The sequence below is a fragment of the Panthera uncia genome, chromosome F1, assembly GCF_023721935.1.
Source record: "Panthera uncia isolate 11264 chromosome F1, Puncia_PCG_1.0, whole genome shotgun sequence".
Lineage (NCBI taxonomy): Eukaryota > Metazoa > Chordata > Mammalia > Carnivora > Felidae > Panthera > Panthera uncia.
The window spans coordinates 31062284-31086940 of record NC_064813.1 but is presented as its reverse complement, the minus strand read 5'-3'; the positions used below and the strand labels follow the sequence as shown (position 1 = coordinate 31086940).

The window sequence follows — 24657 nt, the reverse complement described above, 5'->3', positions numbered from 1 at the left end:
TTAAAGTGCAGAACAAAAACAAGAAAAAGCTTTTAGCACATAATTCTAAATGCAGCAAAAATATCTTTCAAAAGTAAGGGTGAAGGTTTAGTTTCCCATATTTACAGGGTGATATATTCAAGCAGATCCTTCCACAGATACTGATTATGAAATCTGGACAAAATGTTTTTAAAAAACAACTATTTAAAGGCATTCAAAAGAAACCACGGAAAAGTTTCCACTTGAAAACCCATGACTGAAATATGTAAGAATTATGTTTGGGATGTCTTTGTCTTAAAATATTCTTCCAAACTCCATATATCCAGAAGCAGAAAACTAAAGCCTTACTCATTCAGTGCAACAGAGGGCAGAGTTCAAGGCTGAAAGAGCAGCTAGAAATTTAGAAATGTAATCCTAAAAGGGCAAAAGTGTCAAAACCTGAATATTAATCTGCCCATAAACTGACTACTAGTTTATGATTGCATGGGATATACCAATGATACCAATGGGACGATAACAGTTTTAATCCAGTCAAATTAACTGCTTATTAAAATTAAAAAAACAACAGTCCTGGGCACCTGGGTGGCTCAGTCAGATGAGTGTCCAACTCTTGGTTTTGGCTCAGGTCATGATCTCAGCATCATGGGACTGAGCCCCGCATCAGGCTCCATGCTGGACGTGGAACCTGCTTAAGATTCTCTCTCTCTCTCTCTCTCTCTCTCTCTCTCTCTCTCTCTCTCTCTCTCTCTCCCTCCCCCCTTCTGCCCCTGTCCCCTGCTCATGCTCATTCCCTCTCTCTCTCTTTAAAATAAAATAATAATAATTAATAATAATATTAGCAGAAAATATGAAGATAAGAATGTGATTTGCCTAAGGAAAAAAACCAACAATCTTTAGAAGAATATAAGAATATCCAGTGTTGATACAATGTATTATCTATAGTATTCAGTTTTCAATAAAAAATTACTAGCCTTACAAAAAAAACCCCAAAAAACAGGAAAGCATGACACATTCAGGGAGAAAGGAAGTCAACATATAGTGATTCCAAGTGGGCCCAATATTATATATAGAAGTCAAAGATTTCAAAGCAGCCATTATAAAGAATTAAAATGTGTTCAAAGAACTAAAGGAAACAATGGTCTCAATTCTCATACAGATAAAGAATCTCAATAGACATGTGGAAATTATTTTTTAAAAAAGAACAAATACAAATTCTAGAGTGAAAAGTAGAATATAGAAATGGAAATCATTACATATTTGTAATGTCAGACTCAACTTCATATTTGAAAACAGAATCAGTAAACTTTAAGGAGATCAAAAAAATTACTCAATATGAAGAACAATCAGAAAAAAGATTGAAGCATTTTCAAAAACCTGTAGGACAATATAATTGGAGTCTCAAAAGAGAAGAGAGTATGGGACAGAAAAATATTTGATGAGTGTTGGCTGAAAATTTCCCAAATTTAGTAGAAAATATTAATTTCCATATCCAATAAGCTCAACAAACCCCCAAATAGGATAAATACAATGAAAACCACAGCTAGTTAGCACATCAGGGTCAAACTGCTAAAAACCAATAACACTATATGTTAGTTGTACTGGAATTTAAAAAATAAATAAGTTTGAAAACTGATGAAAACCAAAAATAAGGAAAAATCTTAAAACCATATTTTTTCTGGTGTTCTTATTGTCGGTAGTAGGAGAAGAAATCCAAGACTAACTAGTCCAGTAATGGTTGGAAAGGAGAAGTCCTAAACATTTATTTTCAGTCTGGTTCTCCTAAGACCAGATGATTAACTTGTACCCATTCTACTTTTATTTCTGTTATGCTCTACATGTGCCATTACTTATTTTTAGGATTACTCTGTACATCCTATGACTACTACTCCTTTGAACTATCTCTATTAGTCAGCTCAGGCTGCTACAATGAAATACCATAGACTAGGTGGCTTAAACAACAGCCTATTATTTCTCACAGTTCTGGAGGCTGGGAAGTCCAAAATCAGGTGCTAGCAGATTCAGTTCCTGGTAAGAGCTCTCTTCCTGGCTTGTTGATGTCTGTCTTCTTGCTGTGTCCTCATTTGGCAGAGAGAAAGAGAACTCCAGTGTCTCTTCCTCTTGTTATAAATACACTAATCCCATCATGAGGGTCCTCTCTCACGACCTCATCTAAACCTAACTGCCTTCCAAAGACCACACCTACAAATACCACCATACTGGGTATTCTGGAGGGACACAAACATTCAATCCCTAACACTATCATTGGTCCTCTTAAAACAATCAAAACACTTAATTGCTCTGCTACTTTATTTTTTATGTTTATTTATTTTTTGAGAGAGAGAGAGAGACAGAGTGCGAGCAGGGGAGGAGCAGAGAGAGACACACACACAGAATCCGAAGCAGGCTCCAAGCTCTGAGCTGTCAGCACAGAGCCCTACACGGGGCTCAAACCCATGAACTGCGAGATCATGACCTGAGCAGAAGTCAGACACTCAACCAACTGAGCCACCCTGGCGCCCCTCTCTGCTACTTTTGATGAAGTTTTGGTTGAGCCTTTAGAATTAAAAAAATAAACTCCTTTGACTTCTCTTAAAACAAACTACTAAACTTCATCTGTTTCTCTGTTTATTTGAGAAACAAGATGCATTTGAAGACTTGAATTTAGGAAGAGTGGTGGGGGGAAGGCTGTCATCTAATCCAGGACTTTTAGACAGCTGTCAATCATTCCAGAATGGTTCTTTAACTGACCCTTTCTCTTCTTTCTTTTATCTCTTTCTGGGTCACTATCTTGGGAGTCAGAATAAGAATATGGTTTAACATATTGTTAAAATGATCCTGGAAGGAGAGGGAAAGCTTTCATCTAAAACATTCTGCTTCCCTCTGCGCCCTGCCTTCAAACCCTCGGATGATAGGCAGTTTTAACAGCGTTTAAGAATCATTGACATGGTACTTCCCAACCTTCTCTTCCCCTATTTAGAAGAAAAAATTCTTCTTTTATCAAGGGCCAAAGTTAACATTAAAAATGTTTTTAACCAGACTCATTCTTTCATTTCTAAGGCTGATTTAACAGTGGTAGCCTAAACTGACACTGGAACGAAATTGAAACAATCTAAATCCAAAAAAAGTTGTATCCATATAATAAATTTGAGTACTATGTTTTAGCTGTATTTCAAGTGAATATTAAGGTTTTTGAAAGCACTTTACTAGTTCAAATTGAAGGGAATGTGTAGCTGTTTCATAAAACTATTGAATAAATTTGGTCCACAAAAATATTCTCCAAAACAACCTAAAGTAAAGTAATAGCCACTTGGTTAAGTTCTACTCTTTGAGAAGGGAAGGCAGCGTTTTTACCTTGAGCATTATATGGAATATCTTTAGAAGAACTGAAAGGTGTTTTTTTTTTCTTAAGACATCACCACTTTTAATATAGTGATGAATGGCATCCTGTGAGGGAAGAATAATGGACGGAAAAATTGAGGGAAAGGGCCATGTTGGAACTCGTTAGGACTAGCCGCAGAGTGATGGCATTCCCCCAGACCAGAGTCAGCACATTTCAACAGAACCAAATTTTAAATCTGAATTTTGTGTCTTTTGTTTTAATTTATAATTCTAGTCACATTTTTATTTGTTCTGCATTTTCTTCTTGGCAATCCTAATTATTGACACAAGGGACAAATTGGTCAAATTTGTGGCTAGAAAGAATCAGGATGCCTGTACCTGACAGGAATTTGTGCCTACCTTTTACAGCCTGGAGTATAAGACTCTCTCCAAAACCAAGCAAGTGAGAAATTCAAGATGCAATGGGTAGAGATGGAATTTTCCAGCCCTTGAGATGGGCAAGAGAACAAGAAATACATATTCTTGTATGTTTAGTTTAGGTTTATTTATTTTTCTCAGCACACTTTACGCACATGAAATATGAGAGGAAATTTACTCTACTGTGTATCTCTGTAAATTCCAAATTCCTTTGGCTGTAATGCAGAGAAATTTTGAAAACAGGTCCAGATTGTTAATTGCCTGTCAATTTGATCTTGTTCTCCACATTAGACAAATTTGACAAGCTTGTCAGAGAACCTTGTAGCTTCCTCGATTTTCCTCTTCTTCCTCTCTCAAGGAAAGGACGTTTGCATATCCAAACATTCCAAATCTTTTCTACCTCCCCTAACCCCCCAAATTCTGGACATTAGTTTTTTTGTTTGTCTGTTGTTCTATTTTCTTAGCCAGAGTGCAGAGAATAGGCTTATCTCCTCTTCCAATGGGCCTGAGCTCAGCCCACTTGGGAATAAAGCAGTCTCAAAGCCTGGCTGTTAAGAAAGTGCAAAGCATAAAAGGAACCAAATCATGTTAAAAAAAATTAAACCTCAGGAACTTATTCTATACCCTCTCTAGGGCATGTACCTGTAGGCTCACTGAGCCAGTACCTGCATGTCTGAAGGAAAACTTGCATTTTGAGGTTAAGGAAGGATGTTTCTAGTGATATGGAGGTTTGTCAACCCTATTAGAAAACCTTCTCCATGGAAGTCAGCCTAATCAAGAATTTCTCAGAACTATTAAATTTCACTTAAAAGTAAATCAGTTCCTCAGCAGGTATATAAATGAACCCCAGGAATCAGGTTCACGTATCTCACGGCTACTTATATCTGAGTCTACACAGTCAAGCCGCATGGCAAGTGTTCGCACTAGTGACATGGGAGCAATATAAAGAGCTAGTCTGCTCGGTCAGGACTTCTGAAAGCCTGTAGACAATCACATAATTGAATTCTTTTCATTTTCATCGTCTGTGTGGAAGAGGGGATGCTGGACAATGTCTACAACATCAGCTTTATCCAAGGGTTTCCGAATGTGAGTGATCATAAAAATTATCCGCGAGCTTTGTGAAAATACTTTCTAAGCCTCACCTCACAGACCTGAGTCAGCAGTAGGGCTTTGAAATTTATATAATTTGAAAAGCTCCCCGGTCAATTAGGGACCAGCTGGGTTTTTGAGAACCACTCCTTTATTTTCCTTATAGAGCAGAAAATAATTATTAAATTAAATTAGGATGATAATATACCAAATTACAACTGAATATCTACTTGACTGAACTCAGTGGTTTTGCATAATAACCAAAATTATGTTGGCAAAGTCAGAAAATTTCTACTTAAGTTATTTAAGGATTCATGGCTGTGTGTATAAAGCCAGCCTGACTCCAGAGGGCTTTCTCTACTTAGACTGCTCTTCTCTCTCCCTACCATCCCATTCATTTGAGGAAATTACTTTATTCCCCAATAAAATACGTTTATTGTTATCGTTGATGATACAAAGCAGTATATGCATGGCAAAAAATTTAAACACATAAAGTAAAAAGAACAAAAAGTAAACATGATTTCCAACATTACCATGTTCAGATAATCCCCATTAATTTTGGATCTATCCTTTCATAAAACTCTTTGTGTACACATAGAAATACATAACGCTAAATAGATATTTATATAACTATTGTAGATTAGATTATTGGTCAGAAATATTAACTCTCTCTCCCGACTCCACTTCCATGAGTAGCGCATACTTCCCAGTCCCCTGACTTTGTCATTCCCTTTGGCCAATATATGACAATGTACCAGTTTCAAGCCTAGGCCTGCTCATGCTTCTCATATCTCTTCTTGACCTCGTGAGATTCTGTTATTCCATAAGAAGAGCCTGCCCTAGCCCTCCCACTGATCCCGCTTTGTGCAAAACCTTCTCTGCTGGTCCAGTTAAGCCACAGCTGGAGAAGATAAGTAAATGCTTATTGCTCTTTGTCAATGAGAGGTTGCAACTCTTTTTATACAACTATATATAGGCAATGAAAGAAAAAATTTTTTTTTAATTTTAGAGAGAGACAGCATGCGAATGAGGGAGAGAGGCAGAGAGAGAAAGAGAGAGAATCCAAAGCAGGCTCCGTGCTCAGCGTGGACCCCCATGCGGGGCTTTATCTCACAACCCTGGCACTATGACCTGAGCCAAAATCAAGAGTTGGACACTCAAATGACTAAGCCACCCAGGTGGCCCTCTCCAAAATTTTCAAAATAATAAATTTTATAGTATTATCCATCCATGCATGAACACCGTATTTTTTTATTTTGTTGTTGATTTTTATTTGCTTGTTTGCTTTCTACATCTCTGCCACTCTCCTTACCATCCCTCTCCTCCACCCCCCATGTATCCAATATTTCCAATCTATATTGTATCTTTCTATACCTTTTTCCACTTTTATATAATTATTCACAAATATATAAACATATACACAAAGGAGAATTGTCATTGTCTTAAAAAAATAGGATAATATCACAACGGTGATATATCATGAAGGATAAGTACAAGCACATATATATTTCCTTATTAAATAAAAATAAAGTCATCAGGGTGGGCCCTAATCCAATATGACTTGTATCCATATAAGAAGAGAAAATTTGGGTACAAATACACAGAGGGAAGACTATGGGAAGACATAGGTGGAAGACAGCCTTCCATAAGCCCAGATGAGAGGCCCAGAAAAAAAACAGCCCTCCAGAACTGTGAGAAAATATATTTCAGTTATTTAAGCCACCCGGTACTTTGTTCTGGCAGCCTTAGCAAACTAATACAGATGGATAGGAGAAATCCATTAAAAGACAGAGGAAAAAGGGCACTTACACACTGCTGTAAGAAATGCGAATTCTAACAGGCTTTTTGGAAGGCAATTTAGCTATTAAAAATTTGTTTCCAGTTATTTTGCCACTACAACAATACAACTAAAACTATATACATGCATTTATCCGCACTGAATAAGCCTTTATTTTTATGGACAAATTCACAAGAGTGGTAATGCTGGCCCCAGATCATAAAAAAGAAGCTTTTCTTGTGGGTTCCCCGGAGTCCTATTCTTCCTGCAATGACTCTATAAAATTGCTGCTCTCAAAATATTTCATTTGCTAAAACTTAAGCAGCATGTTAAGTATGGAAATCACTTCAGAAAGTCAACAAAATAAAAGGTAGCACAACTCTGTAACAATGCAGTTTGTATTCATTTCCTATTGTTGCATAACAGATTACCATGAATTCAGTGGCTTAAAGCAACACATATATATTATTTCACAGTTTCTGTGGGTCAGGAGACTTAGGATGGCTTAGCTCAGTCCTCTGCAAGACAGAAGCAAGGTGTTAGCTGGGCTGCGTTCTCATGTGCAGGCTCAACTGGGGGAAGAACTGCTTTTAAATTGATTTGGGCTGTTGGTAGAATTCAGTTCTTTGTGGTTGTAAGACCAGCTTCTTACTGGCTGGAGGCTGGAGGCTGGAGGCCACCTGTAGGACTTTGTCATGTAGGTTTCCCCAACAGTATCATTTCCTTCATCAAGCTAGCAAATAGCCTGTAAAGTGAGTCTGCTAACAAGACAAAGTCTTATATAACATAATCACAGGAGTGGCATTCCATCACCTTTGTCATATTCTACTGGTTAAAAGCAAGTCACAAGTCCTGTCTACATTCAAGGGCAGGGGATTACACAAAGATGCAAACACCAATTGACAGAAATCATGGGAGCCATCTTACAATCTGTCTGCCACACAGATTTGAAACCTTCCTTGTCTGTAAGTGAAGACACACACTCCCTTTTCTTGGTACTCTACTAATCAGACTTATCTGAAGTCAGTGTGCCTGACTCCCCAGATCAAGTCAGTAAAGATATCTGGTATTACTTGCTCCTTTCCTGGATTTCTATGACTTGATGTTCTGTTCACTGGCTTTGTTATGACTAAATTCAAATCAGTGAACATTTGTTGGATATCTTCTAAGTAATCATCTTTCCAGAGGTTGTGAGAGGTCTGACCACTTCCATTTTTTGAGGCTACTATTATAGTGAAAATTTGAAAAAATTTCTAATAAGGGTTACAACATTTTTACATATTTTAAATGGGAATTTTAGAATGAAAAAATACAATATTTGAAATGAAAAATTCCCTAGATAGATTTAATACTGAAATAAAGTTGAAAGCAGAGTCAGTTATTTTCAAGTTAGATCAATAGAAATCTGAAAAAACAGAAAATTTTTGAAAAAACTAACAGAACCTTAGGAATCTGAGGGATGAAATATCAAGATGGCTGACATACAGGCAATTGGAATCCCCAAAATAGAGGAGAGAGAGAAAATGGGGTAGAAAAAATATATGAGGAAATCATGGCAACAAAACATACCACAGTTGATAAAATACATATATTTACAGATTCAAGAAGCTTAGCAAATCCCAATAAGAGTAAACACAGGGGCATCTGGCTGGCTCAGTCAGTAAAGCATGCAACTCTTGTTCTCAGGATTGTGAGTTCAAGCCCCATGTTGGGCATGGAGACTACTTTTAAAAAAAATACAAAGAAAACAATGTACTGGTAAGCAGTTTCTGACATGGGTCCAAATGACTCCAACCTCATGGTATTCATGCCCTGGTGTAATCCATTTCCTTGAGTGCGGCTGAACATTTTGACTTGCTTTTGGTGAATAAAATAGAGAAAACTGATGGGATGTAACTTCCATGATTAGATGACAAAAGTTATGACTTTCCTCTTGGTAGTGTGCACACTCTCTCTCTCTCCCCACCCCAACTGCCACCCCCCCTTCCTCCATACTGCTTGCCTACTTTCACTAAACAGGCTACCATGATGTGAGATGCTCTATGGAGGACCATGTAGCAAGGAACTGAGGGAAACCTCAGGCCAACAGCTCATGAGGTACTGAGACATCTGGCCAACAGCCCATAGGGAACTGAATGTTGGCAACAATCACACACATGAGCTATGTGCACATTCTTCACAATCAAGCCTGAGAAAACTGTAGTTAGCCCATGAGAGACCTATATCAGAGAACCCACGTTCTGAATGTCTGACCCACAGAAACAGTAAGATAATAAATGTGTATTGTTTTAGCTAAGTTTTAGAATAGTTTGTTACACAGCAACAGAGAAGCAAATACTGTTGAACCAAAAATAAAGAGAAAATTGTGAAAGCAGCTCTAAGAAACATTATGTACAAAAGGGAAAATCATTCAATGACTTTGGACTTTTCATCAAAAGCTATGAGGGCCAGAAAACAGTGAACAATAATTTTCAAGTCCTTAAAGAAAAAAACTATTAATTCAGCATGTTGTATCTAGCAAATATATCCTATGAGAATGAAAGAAAACTAAAAAGTTAAAAAAAAATTTTTTTAATGTTTATTTATTTTTGAGAGAGAGAGAGAGGGGGAGAGAGAGACAGACAGAGTGCGAGTGGAGGAGGGGCAGAAAGAGAGGGAGACACAGAATCCAAAGCAGGCTCGAGGCTCTGCGCAGAGCCTGATGAGAGGCTCAAACTCACGAACCATGAGATTATGACCTAAGCTGAAGTCGGACACCCAACCAACTGAGCCACCCAGGTGCCCCATAAAAAGGTGTTTAAATAAAAGTAAACTAGGAGATTTCATTACTACCAGAGTGCATTATAAGAAATGCTAAAGGGAATTCATCAGACTAAAGGGAAGTGACATAAAAGAAAAGCTCAGATCTTCGGGAATGAATTAGAGCCATCAATCAAGAATGGTAAATATCGAATAAATATATATGACTGCTCCTCCTATTTTATTTCAAATAAACATAATTGTTTAAAGAAAAAATTATAAAATTAGTTGTGAAGATTATAATGAATGTGGATGTAATACATATGATAACTAGAGCATAAGGATGGCAGATAGAGGGTTAAATGGACAAATGAAGATTTACACATTATGAGACATGAAACTTTAAATCCAAATATACTGAAAAGCTAATTATGTATATTGTAACTTCTGGAATAAATAGAGATTAGTGCTAAAAATCCAATAAATAAAAATAAAATTTCAAAGGAGATAGAAGGTGAGGAAACAGCAAAACAAAACAAAAAACAAAGGAGACAAAAAGTAAAAAAAATATGAAAAACCAGACTTAAACCAAACTACACCTCTCATTACATTAAACGTTAAGGGACTAAACATTCCAAAAAAGGGGACAACAAATACCAGAATAGATAATCGGAGGGGAAAAGCAGGACTCAACTCAGAAACATATTTAAAATGATGCTTCTTAACTTTTATCCAGCATTTCTGGGTGCTTTTGGCAGAAAGGCTTTCAGGCCCATCATTTTTCTGAACAAGAAATCTTGATGTCCTCCTACACTGTGAGTTTACTAGAAAGGGGAAGTAGAATGGCAACAGCTTATATGCACCAAATAATTCTATTCCTGGTTGATAGACAGCCTTCGACAATAAAATAAGAGGAACTTTAGAGGAAAATGATGTCCTGGGCATCTAGACCAGTTGGTGACTTCCAAAAAGGGACATTTTGTGTGCTCTATGCATGTGATCTTTAGATTTAAAATCTTTTTCCTCCTGTTTCTCACTTGACAAAATTTTTGAACATCTTTCTGCCAAACATTGTGCTATAAATTGGAAATACAGAAAGGAACAAAACAGACATAGTCCCCGTCCTTAAGAAGCAGCCTAATTGGGTTAATAAATAATTGTTTAATAATCCTTATGAGAAGTGTTAAGTAAAAATTACCACAAGAGTTAGACTGCAGATTACTTCAGCAGAGATCCTAAGCCTCGTCCATTGGGAACATTCAATTATCTTGGAGAACCGAAAAGAAAGCTTAATTTTGTAGTAATAAACTTCATTCCCCATGCTTTCATCAGTTTTCTGCATTGTGCTAAAATTTTTACTAGAAATTTCTGTGTTTTAGAAATCAGTAACTACATACCACCCTGTACCTATCTGAACAGCCTTTTGCTACAGTATATTCCTTACCTGGGAGCCAGGAACTATGGGCTGATTGATATGAATGTTGGTCACTCTCTATACACTTTTAGTGTGCCATAAACCTACGGCATGTCTTATGGAAGAAATAAAATGGCACATATGCACCAGTCAGGGTCACGTTCAAAAAAGAAAAACCACATATATTATTTCAACAGAGAGAATTTAATCTAAACAATTGTTAGTCATGTGTAAGGAATGGAAAAGGCAAACATGGAAGCTAAGGCCTCACAAAGAAAGTAACCTCAGGAAGCAAGTACCAGTCTTAGGGCTGAGGGAAAACAGAAAAGGGAGACATTGGTATTATTAAAATGTAGAGGTTTGGAAGAAGAGCCCCATGGAGCTGGTACTTAATCCTTTGAGGAAGAACACTGGTCAGGTGGTATTATTTCTCTGCATTTACATTTTCTCTGGTACTGGTATTATGGGAAAAACTGCACACAGAAACCAAACACTGCAACCACTTGTCATTGTCAATGTAAAGAATCATTATTGTCAAAGCCTAACAGGAGGCAGCTGGCAAAGCAAAACTGTGGTTTTCAGAGTCCAGCAACACAAAGCAGAGAATAGAATAGTCAACTAGTTAGTAACTGTCATAATGTGACAGAGCCAATCAAAACTGTAGAACTAAAGATAGTGAGAATTTGAGAAGCTGAGAGTAGACTGACCAGCTTATTGAAGGGGAAAAGTGGGCAGGATGAAGTTAGCCAACTTTATGGAGAGAGTAGCCTTTGTTTCCTGCTGTTTACCACTTGGGAACCAGGAGCAAGAGATGCTAAGAATGAGTTAAAAATGCCTATAGGCCATCCCTTACGTATTCATATTAGAGTCTTTTTTTGTTAATTAAGATAATCTCAAATAGGCCATAATGCTTACCTCCCACCCCCAATTTCCCTAACAACATTATCTAAACTTTTTCCTCATAGACATCACTCTATTTAACTGGTACTAAGACTTCCAGGAACCTCAACTCTGGAACATCTGTGAGCCTAATAAAAAACTAAAGCAAATGCAGTAAAAGCCTGAAGCTAGTTTGAAATAGATGTCATTAAAGTTATGCATTTTATCTCTATACAAACAGAGAATATTTAAATTAATACTACATTTAATACTTATCAGGTTTCCCTTGGCAACTGTGCAGGAATGGTTGAGAGAAAGGAAGAGGAAAAAAGTAACATCAATTTGGCAGATTCAAGAAGTTACCATGGAGAAGATAGATGAAACAAAAAGGAAGACAACATTATCACCACGAAAAAAACAGAATAAGAGCATGCAATGTGGAAGCACTCAGTACTACAAACCACAAAATTTCAGAAGCATCACTGAAGGAGAAGACAGCCAAACTGTGAATGAAGACAGTGCAGCAGCCTGGCAATATTCAGGGAAAAGAGTGGTTGAGTTCTACCTGCATCATCCCCCTGAGGCATGTCAGAGAGTGAGAGAGTGCAGGCACGGGGAGAGGAGCAAAGAGAGAGAGAGGATCTTAAGCTGGCTCCATACTCAGCACAGAGCCTGACATGGGACTTGATCCCATAACCCTGGGATCATGACCTGAGCCAAAATTCAACTAACTGAGCCAGTCAGTCACCCCGAGGCATGTCATTTTTATCACAGACTATAACAACCATGTGTCTATTTGCTTACCACTGCATGCTCAATACCTAGAACAAGACAAGCATTCAGTCAATGAATCATGGATAACCATATTGATGCCACATCACAAAAAAGTGTTAAAAATTATGACAAATTTTTTCTAGTGGAAAATGAAATGTATCGATTGCATTTTGAAAAGTCACTACTGGGATAAGCCACTATCTGAGGGCAATAGAAAGTAGGACCATAAGGGTGCCTGGGTAACTCAGTCTGTTAAACATTTGACTTTGGCACAGGTCATGATTTCACCATTCATGAATTCGAGCTCCACACTGGGCTCTGTGCTGACAGCTCAGAGCCTGGAGCCTGCTTCAGATTCTGTGTCTCCTGCTGTCTCTGCCCCTCTCCCACTCTTACTCTTTCTCTCTCTCTCTCAAAAATAAATAAACATTAAAAAAAAATTTTTTTTAAGAAAGTAGGACCAGAGAGAGTTATTTACTTCAAGAACAAAAATGCACTGATGCAGACTACTACCCTGATTCTCAATAAGCAAAAAGTGAGAATTGTGTTCAGCATTATTTACTTAAGGAAGAGTTGTATTTCTCCCTCTCAACTAATCTATTTGGAAGCATTTGTTTTGTTGCTATTCAGACTCTTCTGTTGGGATAAATGTAGTGGAAAAATAGACACATAGTGGACATTTATATGAGTGTATCACAAGTGAAGAGAACACAGGAGATGCTTTAAGAAAATCTTTGAAAGTCATCTTCTATTCGGTGTAACCAGAGGATGCTAAAAACTTAAGAGTCTAATAAGTAGCAATTGGAAATATTCTGCTTCTTTTAACCATAAAAGGCTGTATGGGATTTAGACTTTTAATTTTTAAGTATAGCATTAAGATTTTTAAGAGAAGCTCTTGTCAAATTAACACACATCAAGAACAACTATAAAGCTAGATAAAATACAGAAACAAAAAGTCAGTCATTTGAAGATACAGAAGACAGCCAAATAGCCAGACCAGGAAAGTCAAAATCCTAGAAAAGAGGGAAACAAACTGAAAAATATCAGACATTCTCCACAAATTTTTCCGCTCAGGGAATTTGCCATTTTCAAACTAAGAGATAAGGGCACAGTCTAATGCAGTGGCCAAGAGCTTTTAGCACTCTCATGAGGATGGGAATACAAAAATTAAGATTCAAGAGAAGTATGACAGCCAGGATCACAGAAGAGAATCACAGAGAAATTAGTATAATATTCCACAAGGATTTTGCCTCAAGAAAATTTCTGAATCCTAAGACTTTGAGGGAATGGTGTAAGGAAGAAGACCATTAACAGTAAAAAAAAAAAAAAAAAAAAAAAAAAGCAAACAAACAAAAAACCACACACACACATGCACACACACCTCAAACTTGTTAAGGTGTCTAAAGGATACATAGAGATTTAGGCAGTCTTATGAAGCTAAACAGACAAAAATAGGAGCTCAGAGTCTGAAATGGAAAAGGAATTCTGGACAGTATGTCAGTTTTCAAGTAGACATTTTTAAATAACTATACTCTAGGTTAAAGGCTACAACAGTGATATGTCATCCCTCACAAAACTTTAAACCCAGCTTCCAACCATCAAAAAGACTGATAAGAATCAATGTAACCTGTCTCTACTTAAATAAGGGCAAGAAGAAATTTTTAAAAATTTATTTCTCTTTGGAGGAAGATAACATCATCCAGTGCCTCTAAAAGTTTCATATACAATGTCCAGCATTAAATTAAAAAATGTACTGGACCAAATGATTAAAAAGCAAACTAAAAATAAACAGTAGAAATAGATACTCAGATGATTCATTTTTGAAGTTATCATTTTAATAAGTTAAAATAAGTTGATTACATTAATGAATCTACTCCTGAAATCATTGTTGCACTATATGCTAACTTGGATGTAAATTTAAAAAAATAGAGTAAAAATTTTTAAAAATAATAATAAAAAATAAAAAATAAAATAAGTTGATTAATATATCCAAGAATATCAAGGGAATGGTGCAGAAATAGGTAAATACAGAGAATTTTATTAGAGAATTGAAGACATGTAAAAATAAAAATAAAATAAAATACAATTTAAGAAATAAAGTACTATATATATATATATGTACATATATGTATATATATATGTACATATATATATATACGATTAGCAACAATTAGACATAATAGAAGAGATGATCAGTGAACTAGAAGATAGGTCAGAAGAAATTATACAGATTAAAACAGGTAAAAAGAAAGGAAAATAAAGAAAATTATACAATGGACTTGTAAAACATGGTAAAACAATCAAAATATGCAGTTTCAATGGAGAAGAGAAAGAAAATGGGCAAAAATTGTATTTGAAGAGGCACTGTCTGAGAAATTTTCCAAAATTGTTGAAAGACAATAAGCCACCAATCAAAAAGCTCAAAAAATCTCAAGTAGGACAAATATAAGGAAAATAATATCTAGACATATCAGAATAAAACTGTTGAAATTAGAGAAGAAGGAAGAAAACTTAAAAGCAGAGGAAGAGGGAGAGAGGCATAATTTTAAAGGAGTAACAACAAAAACCAATGGCTGACTCCTCAAAAGAAAATATGGAAGACAGAAGACCATGGAATAAAGTTTTTAAATTTTAAGAGAGTAACACCAACCAAAAAAAGTTATATCCAGTTAAAATGTCCTTCAAGGCAAACCATAAGAAACTCTTAAAAACTGAGAATAAACTAAGGGTTAATGGGGAGGTGGGAGGGAGGGGAAAGTGGATGATGGGCATTGAGGAGGGCACCTGTTGGGATGAGCACGGTGTGTTGTATGGAAACCAATTTGACAATAAATTTCATATAAAAAAATAAATAAATAAAATAAAAATAAAATGTCCTTCAAAAGTGAAGGTGAAATAAAGACATTTTCAGACACACAAAAACTCCTTAATAAATCCATGTTTATGATGTTTTCTTATTGTTTTCCTCCCTGTCCCATTTTACTTACTGTATTACCAGTTATTATAAAAGGATAAACTCAGAAACAGCCATATGGAAGAGATGCATAGAGCAAGGTTTATGGGAAGGGTACAGAGCTTCCATGATGTCTGGGTGCTCCACTTCCCCCCATTTTCACATGTTTGCCAACCCAGAAGTTTATCAACTCTTGCTGTTCAAGAGTTTTTATAGCACTTAATCAGTAGCTGCCCTTCATTTCCTCTTCCTGGAGGTCAGGGGGTGGGTCTGAAAGTTCCAATACTCTAATCACTTGGTCTTTCTGGTGACCAGCTCCATCTCAAGGCTATCTGGAGACCCCATGTTAAGTTGTCTCATTAGCATAAACTCAAGTGTGCTCAAAAGGATTTCTAATGCATGACAAAAGACTATCCTATCACTCAGGAATTTCCAAGGGTCTTAGGAACTCTGTGCCAGAAACTTGAGACAAAGACCATATACATTTGTTACACCATACTAGCAATGCAGCTACCTCTTACCTATCAGATGAAGCTGTTACTTTAAACTGTGAAGACTGCGTCCATAGGGAGAGCAATGCACTTCATGCCTCTCTCACATACACATTTCTCCAATTCCTTAACCAGAGCTGATATTTATATTCAGTTGGTACCACCAGTGAAGTTGTACTGGTTTCTTATAACTGGAATCTATTTTTATTAGGTTAGCATCTGCTCTGATTGATTGGTGTCTGCCTGAATAATAACTAGAGTCAGATCATTGTCTATAAGTCTATGGTCAGGAAAACAGAAACCACTGCTTTTTGGGCAGGAAAGTATTTATAAAACTTTTGAAAGTGTGGAAGAGGGCAATGGACAGTGAAAGTCATCAGTTATATTTGGAAATCAGAAAGTTTCAGGAATTACATGAAACTGACATCAATCATCTCAACAGCCTGTTATACCAAAACATGGTGTTCAGTAGAAAGCCTAGAAACCACTGCAAAATCTCGTACCTGATGTCGCTGAAGACCACACGCCTACCTGCTGAGACTGAGCCATAATGATTTCTACTGTCTTCCACCTTCCACAATCTAGCATGAATAACTCTTACTGTAAGAATCAAAACCCAAACCCTGATGACAAGGGAGTTTAGGAAATGCAGTTTCCAAAATTCTGGCCACTGTAGCATCATACAATGTCTGGAACCTCTAGAGATTCCCTGAGAGCTAATTGCAAACTTAAAACAAGAAGAGAAGGATTACGGTTTCTAATAATTTTAAGATTTTGCTATCTTATGTTGTACAGAAATACGGAGAGTAAGTGTTAAAATGAATTCTAAAGGCATTAGAGCAAGAAAGGAAGAGTATAATTTTAGATGCTCACTGAATTTACTGATATTGATATTGAAATAGACAGGATAGACCAGGTTATGCTGAGGCAACAAACAACTTGAAAATCTCAGTGGTTTTAAAAGTACTTTGTTTAAAAAACAAACATTATTTCTTCTTCACACTACATATCTACTATAGAGCACTAAGGGAAATTTACTCATTAAAGACACTCAAGGACCCATACTGATGGAGACCATCTTGATGCATGATTCCATGTATGCAGAAACAGGAAAAAGATATTATGATGAATCACATGTAGTTCTCAAAACTTCTGCTGAAAGGATACATGTTACTTCAGTTCATAGTTCATTGGCAAAGCAAGTTGCATAGTGTAGGGTGAATATCAATATTATTTTGGATTTATCCTGTGCAAACTGCCCTCCAAACTCCTAAATTATGTCCCTCAACATAGGTCCCTTGTCCATAATTATGTCCCTTGACAGTACTATTAAAAAGTTAAGTCAGTTACTGTCTTTGGTGCTAACTGGAAACACTACATTTGAACTGAACTACCTTATATCAGAAGAGATAGGATCCTGGATTGGCAGAGAGCAGGTAGATACACTTAACATCTGAAGTAGCATTGGGAAGGAAGAAGTTCCTGAGAGTCAGGGATATGACAGGATCTGTATAAGAGATTCCAAGTCCACTTTTCTAATCAGCTATATGCATTAGAAGCTCAGGCCTGTTGCATTCATCCAGGTACAGATGGATCCAAGAATTGTGGTCACCCATTTCCTTTCAAGGCAGTGACTTCATCCATTAGTGCATGTCAATGTATTCATTTCCTAGGGCTACTGTAACAAATTACCATAAATTGGATGGTTTAAAACAAGAGATATCTATTCTCTTACAGTACTGAAGGCCAGAAATCCAAAATTAAGATGCCAATGTTTCTAGGGGGGAAACTTCCTTGCCTTTTCCAGCTTCTGGTGTCTTCCAGCAGTCCTTGGCTTATAGACCCATTTTCCAATCCCTGTCTCTGTCTTCACATTGTCTCCATTGTGTCTCTGTGTGTCCAAATCTCTCTCACCTTTCTAATATAAAAGTAGCAGTCATTATATTTAGAACCTACCCTCCAAAACCAGACAAAGACGCTACTAAAAAGGAGTACTACAGACCAATTTCCCTGATGAACATGGATGCAAAAATTCTCAACAAGACACTAGCCAACCAGATCCAAAAATACATTAAAAGAATTATTCTCCAAATCAAGTGGGACTTATTCCTGGGATGCAGGGCTGGTTCAATATCCACATATCAATCAATATGATACATCACATTAATAAAACAAAGGATAAGAACTACATGATCCTCTCAATAGATGCTGAAAAGCATTTGATAAAATACAGCAGCCTTTCTTGATAAAAACCCTCAAGAAAGTAGGGGTAGGGAAAGAAAGTAAGGTAGGGGTAGCCTCAGCAATCAGACAACACAAAGAAATAAAAGGCATTCAAATCAGCCAGGAGGAAGTCAAACCTTCACTCTTCACAGATGACATGGAACTCTACAAGGAAAACCCAAAAGATTCCACCAAAAAACTGCTAGAACTGATCCATGAATTCAGCAAAGTTGCAGGATATAAAATCAACGCACAGAAATCAATTGCATTCCTATACACCAACAATGAAGCGACAGAAAGAGAAATCAAGGAATCGATCCCATTTACAGTTGCACAAAAACCCATAAAATACCTAGGAATAAATCTAACCAAGAGGTGAAAAATCTATACACTGAAAACTATAGAAAGCTTATGAAAGAAATTGAAGAAGACACAAAAAAATGGAAAAAGATTCCATGCTCCTGGATAGGAAGAATAAATATTGTTAAAATGTTGATACTACCCAAAGCAATCTACATATTCAATGCAATCCCTATCAAAGTAACATGAACATTCTTCACAGAGCTAGAACAAATAATCCTAAAATGTGTATGGAACCAGAAAAGACCCCGAATAGCCAAAGCAATCTTGAAAAAGAAAACCAAGGCAGGAGGCATCACAATCCCAGACTTCAAGCTGTACTACAAAGCTGTAATCATCAAGACAGTATGGTACTGGCCCAAGAACAGACACTCAGATCAATGGAACAGAATAGAGAACCCAGAAATGGACCCACAAATGTATGGCCAACTAATCTTTGGCAAAGCAGGAAAGGATATCCAAAGGAATAAGGACAGTCTCCTCAGCAAGTAGTGCTGGGAAAACTTGGCAGTGACATGCAGAAGAATGAACCTGGACCACTTTCTTACACCGTACACAAAAAGAAACTCAAAATGGAATGAAGACCTCAATGTAAGACATGAAGCCATCAAAATCCTAGAGGAGAAAGCAGGCAAAAACCTCTTTGACCTCAGCTGCAGCAACTTCTTACTTGACATGTCTCTGGAGGCTAGGAAAACAAAAGCAAAAAAGAACTATTGGGACCTCATCAAAATAAAAAGTTTTTACACAGTGAAAGAAACAGTCAGCAAAACTAAAAAGCAACGGAATGGGAAAAGATCTTTGCAAATGACATATCAGATAAAGAGTTAGTATCCAAAATCTATAAAGAATTTATCAAAATCAACACCCAAAAAACAAATAATCCAGTGAAGAAATGGGCAAAAGACATGAATAGACACTTTTCCAAAGACGACATCCAGATGGCTAACAGACACATGAAAAGTGCTCAACATCACTCATCATCAGGAAAATACAAATGAAAACCATGATGGAATACCATCTCACACCTGTCAGAATGGCTAAAATTAACAACTTAGGCAACAACAGATGTTGGTGAGGATGCGGAGAAAGAGGAACATTTTTGCACTATTGATGGGAATGCAACAGCCACTCTGGAAAACAGTATGGACGTTCCTCAAAAAATTAAAAATAGAACTACCCTATGACCCAGCAATTGCACTACTAGGTATTTATCCAAGGGATACAGGTATGGTATTTCGAAGGGGCACATGCACCTCAATGTTTATAGCAGTACTATCAACAATAGCCAAAGTATGGAAAGAGCCCAAATGTCCATCAATGGATGAATGGATAAAGAAGAGGTGATATATATATATATACATATATATATATGTATATATATATATTTACACACACACACACACACACACTAATGGAATACTACTCAGCAATCAAAATGAATGAAATCTTGCCATCTGTAGCTACGTGGATGGAACTAGAGTCTATTATGCGAAGCAAAATCAGTCGGTCAGAGAAAGACAAATATGACTTCATACATATGTGGAATTTAAGATACAAAACAGATGAACATAAGGGAAGGGAAGCAAAAATAATATAAAAACGGAGAGGGAGACAGACCATAAGAGACTCTTAAATACAGAGAACAAACTGAAGAGTGCTAGAGGGGTGTTGGGTGTGGGGGATGGCTAAATGGGTGAGGGGCATTAAGGAAGATGCTTGATGGGATGAGTACTGGGTGTTATATGTAAGTGATGAATCACTAAATTCTATTGTTGAAATCAGTAATTGTAAAGTTACTTGTCTGAAACTGCTGTCAAACCAATAAGACCACATTTATGTATCCATCGATTTCAGGACTGTTGGTAACCTGGGCATATTTTCCCCCAAATAACCTTGTCTCCTTGTGTCACAAGGCCCAACTCACTTACGTTCACTTCAATGACAGTACCTTTCGTAAGAACACCCAAAAATGTATATAGTGAGGATGAGGGATTCTCTTTTATACCAACTATTGGCAGGCACAAGGTGGCTTTCAATTCAGGATGTGTTACATGGACCTTTTTGAAAAGTAAGCCCACTGGCCTAATGAATTTTTCATATTTAGGTGGTTTTAGAGTAAAGCCATCTCCAACAAAGCCGACTTTAGTAACCATCCTCTTCCATGCTTTCTTCTTTCTCTTTCCTGTTCGAATAACTTTTAATACTTCTGTTTCTCCCTGGGCACGAACTTTGAGCAAAGGACTTCCCATTTTGCTGCTTTCTCTTTTCATTTTTGTTTAATCATGTTGGGAAGTACTTTAGCTTGGGACTGTCCCTCCCTGTCCAGTACATATTCAGGTACTGCTCCTTGTGGAGTCTTTTCATCATTCTTTTGCTTGGTGTTTCTCTTTTCATGCATCTTGATAGTCTTTTTCATTTGTATTTTCTCAGGATGGCGTTGTTTATGGTGGAACTTAGCTTTCAGACCAATCATCGTTTTTGCCTTCTTTGAATGTTGATGAGCCTCTCAACCTTCTTTCTTTCTCTTTTTCTCATGGTAATCTAAATGATAGCCACAGTGCTTCCGGTGTAACTCAACATGATCATTTTGTGGCTTGGTGATAGCGGCAGAGCCCCCTGGTGCAGCTACAGGGGCGCGAAGAAACTCTCAATTTTCTGGTCTTACAGACCCGCGAGCTCACTCCAAGCAACCCGCGATGGGAAAGAGACAGTTCTAAAACGACCGACTCCAAAGAAAGCATGACACATCAGTTCTGAACCCAGATTTTTTAGAGAGCTCTCAGGACTTCTTAAGTATTAGGGCTGGAACTGATGTAATTTTTCCATACAGGTCACACAGCCAGCTCAGAGTCAAGGCAAGGAGATATACAGAGCATAAATACTAGCATGTTCATTAGGGCCTATGAAAGCTTCGGCCTACTACACTTGCCTTCCTTCCCACAACTGTGACTGGAGGGATGGGTTAATGGGGTCAAGCTGTCAAAGAACTTTGAGGCTTTAGTGTTAGATAGAGCCATCTAGGATGATGGAAGTTGTTATGAAGAGAAGACACGAGCCAAAATCTTCAAGAATGAGGGGAATAACCTTAAGATGTGAAGATACAGCAATGAGGATAGTCAGATAGTATCAATTCCAGAGAAAGGAGTGTTACATAAGGATGGAAAAGTGAAGGTCTAGAACATGGATGGCACTAGCAGAATGTTGATTGCTACAGGGCTCTTTTTATGGAAATGTGAGAAGCAGCAGCCTCCATTCAAGTAATCTTTCCAAACTTATTATAAGCAGTATTACTTGTCTTTGCTGCAAAAGGAAGTAAAATACTTTTACAAGGTTTCAGAGAAAGCATTGATCAGAATCCCTCCAAGGACTTAAGAATGCTTCTTTAAGTAATTGTCACATAAGCATGGTAGTGTGGCCCTCAAAGTAGTTAGAGTCTGATTTAGGGAGCAAAACTTGGAAAAGACAACCTAAATACACCAGTAATTGTACTTGGCTTCAGTAAATAGTACTTAAGAAAATAATTAAGTAACTCCAGGCAAATGATATATAAAACAAAACAAAACTCCATAAGGTAGTTGATTAACACACAAAAAGAAACATTTAATTTTTTTAATGTTTGTTTATTTTTGAGAGAGACAGAGACAGAGACAGAGACAGAGCATGAGTGGAGAAGGAGCAGAGACAGAGGGAGACAGAATCTGAAGCAGGCTGTAGGCGCTGAGCTGTCAGCACACAGCCTGATGCGGGGCTCAAACTCACACACTGCAAGATCATGACCTGAGCCAAGGGCAGACACTTAACCGACTGAGCCACGCAGTCGCCCCCAAAAAGAAACATTTAAAAAATTGGCTCCCTTCTCATACATACTCACAGTTTAATATAAAAAACCTTTTTAAATTGTAAAAAATGAAAGGTAATATGAGGATCAAAATATAAACTTTTCCTATTAAACATCATTTAGACTTACCAAACCTTTACCAATTAAATGTACTCACCAAAAACTACATGCCTCTTGTCAGCCAAAAACAAAGAACAAAAACAAAAGAAGAAGAGGACACATTCTTCTCGGAGGCTGACTGAACCTCAAAGATAGTGCTGAGCAGGGTCAGGCTATGCACGCTAAGAAAATCAGAAAGAAAAAAGGCAACTTTTAAATACTTGCAAGAAGGAGGCGGTCCCATTTATGGGCTGATAAAATGTCTTTCTCCATAGCTGGGTGTCAAAATAGCCGCGACTGGAAATCCCCACAGAGGAGGGTTTCTCTAGGTGAGAGCCAGGTTTCAGTTAAGCCAAGACTTGAAGGTGAGTTCCCAGTCATAGTTTGAAATTATTCGAGAGTTTGTTTAATCTGTGGACTAGAAGTTCCTAAACATGCAGTGAAGTTATTTGGAAAGAGGTGGGAAGTAAAGTTTAAGACTAGGCCAAGGACAAGAAACTTAGGTGTTGATTAATGAAAACAGGGATGAGGGGCCCCTGGATAGCTCAGTTGTTTAGGCAACCGACTTCGGCTTGGGTCATGATCTCGCAGTTTGTGAGTTTTGAACCCCGCGTTGGGCTCTGTGCTGACAGCTCAGAGCCTGGAGCCTGCTTCGGATTCTGTGTCTCCCTCTGTCTCTGCTCCTTCCCCACTCATGCTCTGTCTCTCTCTCTCTGCCCCTCCCCTGCTCACGCTCTGTGTCTGTCTCTCAATAATAAATAAACATTTTTTAAAAAATGAAAACAGGGATGAGCAACAAGGTGAGTTTAATCCTTACAGCCTCTCTGAGGATGGCAGGCACCTGACAGGCACCTGGCTCACCATGCAGGCAGGCATCTCCCCAACCCCATCCAGGTCACCATGTAGCACCCCGAGCTTTGGGCACACCTCACTCAGCTTAAACTCCTGTTACTCCCCAGCAGCTCCCATTTCTGTTTACTAGGTGTCTATTCTCCCTGATGACCACAGTTCCTGATCTTCAGAAAGAGGTATTTTGGACATATAACCCATAGTTTTTATATTCTAGATTGCTTTTCTCTAAACGTTAATCATACATTTCTCATGGTGCTTAAAATGCCTTTATAAGAATTTCTCTGCAGATCCAGGATAATTGGCAAAGAAGTCACTGACGGTGGTAGACTATACATAACTTGGGTCTGGATGTTATAGGAGTCCTTTGCAGAATTCCCTTTGCTATTTGAAATGTAAATTTATTCTATCTGTAAAGGCAAATTCAATTTCAATACAAAAATAGAATTATTTTCTAGGTGCAAACTTACTATCTCTTTGATGCCCCCTACTGTGGTATCCTGTTAACCACAGAAATATATCAAAACCTGGAAGCAATCAGCAAAGTTTTAGGTTTCTAGAAGAATGCCTTTCAAAACCTGGCTCATTCTTCTTAAAACAACAAAAAAAAAAATCTTTACTTAGTTCTCTGGGTTATAAAATGTGTGTTTTTTTTTTTGTGAAAAACCCTGCAAAAGAGTTTCAATCAAAAGTCAGAAGCTTGTTAAACCTTTTTTTCTTGAGTCTTAGTGTACAGTACATTAAAATGCATAAGAACAGGCAACAGATGAAGCTTTGTTCTTGAACAACCCCCTGGATGTCTGCAGACTTGATACTTAAAATTACCTTAATTCAAGGTTGGAAAGACTTTCTTCTTGTTTCAAAGCCCTTCCATATCAGCCTCTTACCAACATGTCTTAAGATGATATGATGACAAATGCAATAGAAACCAAGGAGGGTGGGGGTAATTAGCATTTCAAAGCAATTTCTCTTTCTAAAGAGCCTAAAATTTTTAAATAAAATGTTATTTTAAGACAAATTATCAGGGTCTCAAAAATTCTTGACATTGACCAAGAAACTTATTCTCCAAAAATTTGGGGGAAAACTCAGAAAGTGTTCTGACTTCATTTAAAACGTATTATTATTTTAGGGATGCCTGGGTGGCTCAATCAGTTGAACATCTGACTTCAGCTCAAGTCATGGTCTCGTGGGTTGGAGCCCTGCGTCCAGCTCTGCACTGACAGCTCAGAGCCTGGAGCCTGCTTCAGGTTCTGTGTCTCCCTCTCTCTCTCTGCCCCTCCCTTGCCTGCTCTCTCTCTCTCTCTCACTTTCTGTATTATTATTATTATTATTATTTTATATGCCTCAGATCCGCCAAGATTTTGAAATAAATTTAATCATATAACATTGATTATGGCCGTGCTATACTTCAGAAGAATTTATACAAATGTGGAA

The 24657-nt window shown here is 37.4% G+C and overlaps 1 pseudogene; it reads right to left on the bottom strand.

Moving 5' to 3' along the window:
- Nucleotides 1-20015: 20015 nt before the first annotated feature.
- LOC125925973 (ribosome biogenesis protein NSA2 homolog) lies at nucleotides 20016-21084 on the bottom strand (annotated as a pseudogene).
- Between the last annotated feature and the right edge of the window lie 3573 nt (nucleotides 21085-24657).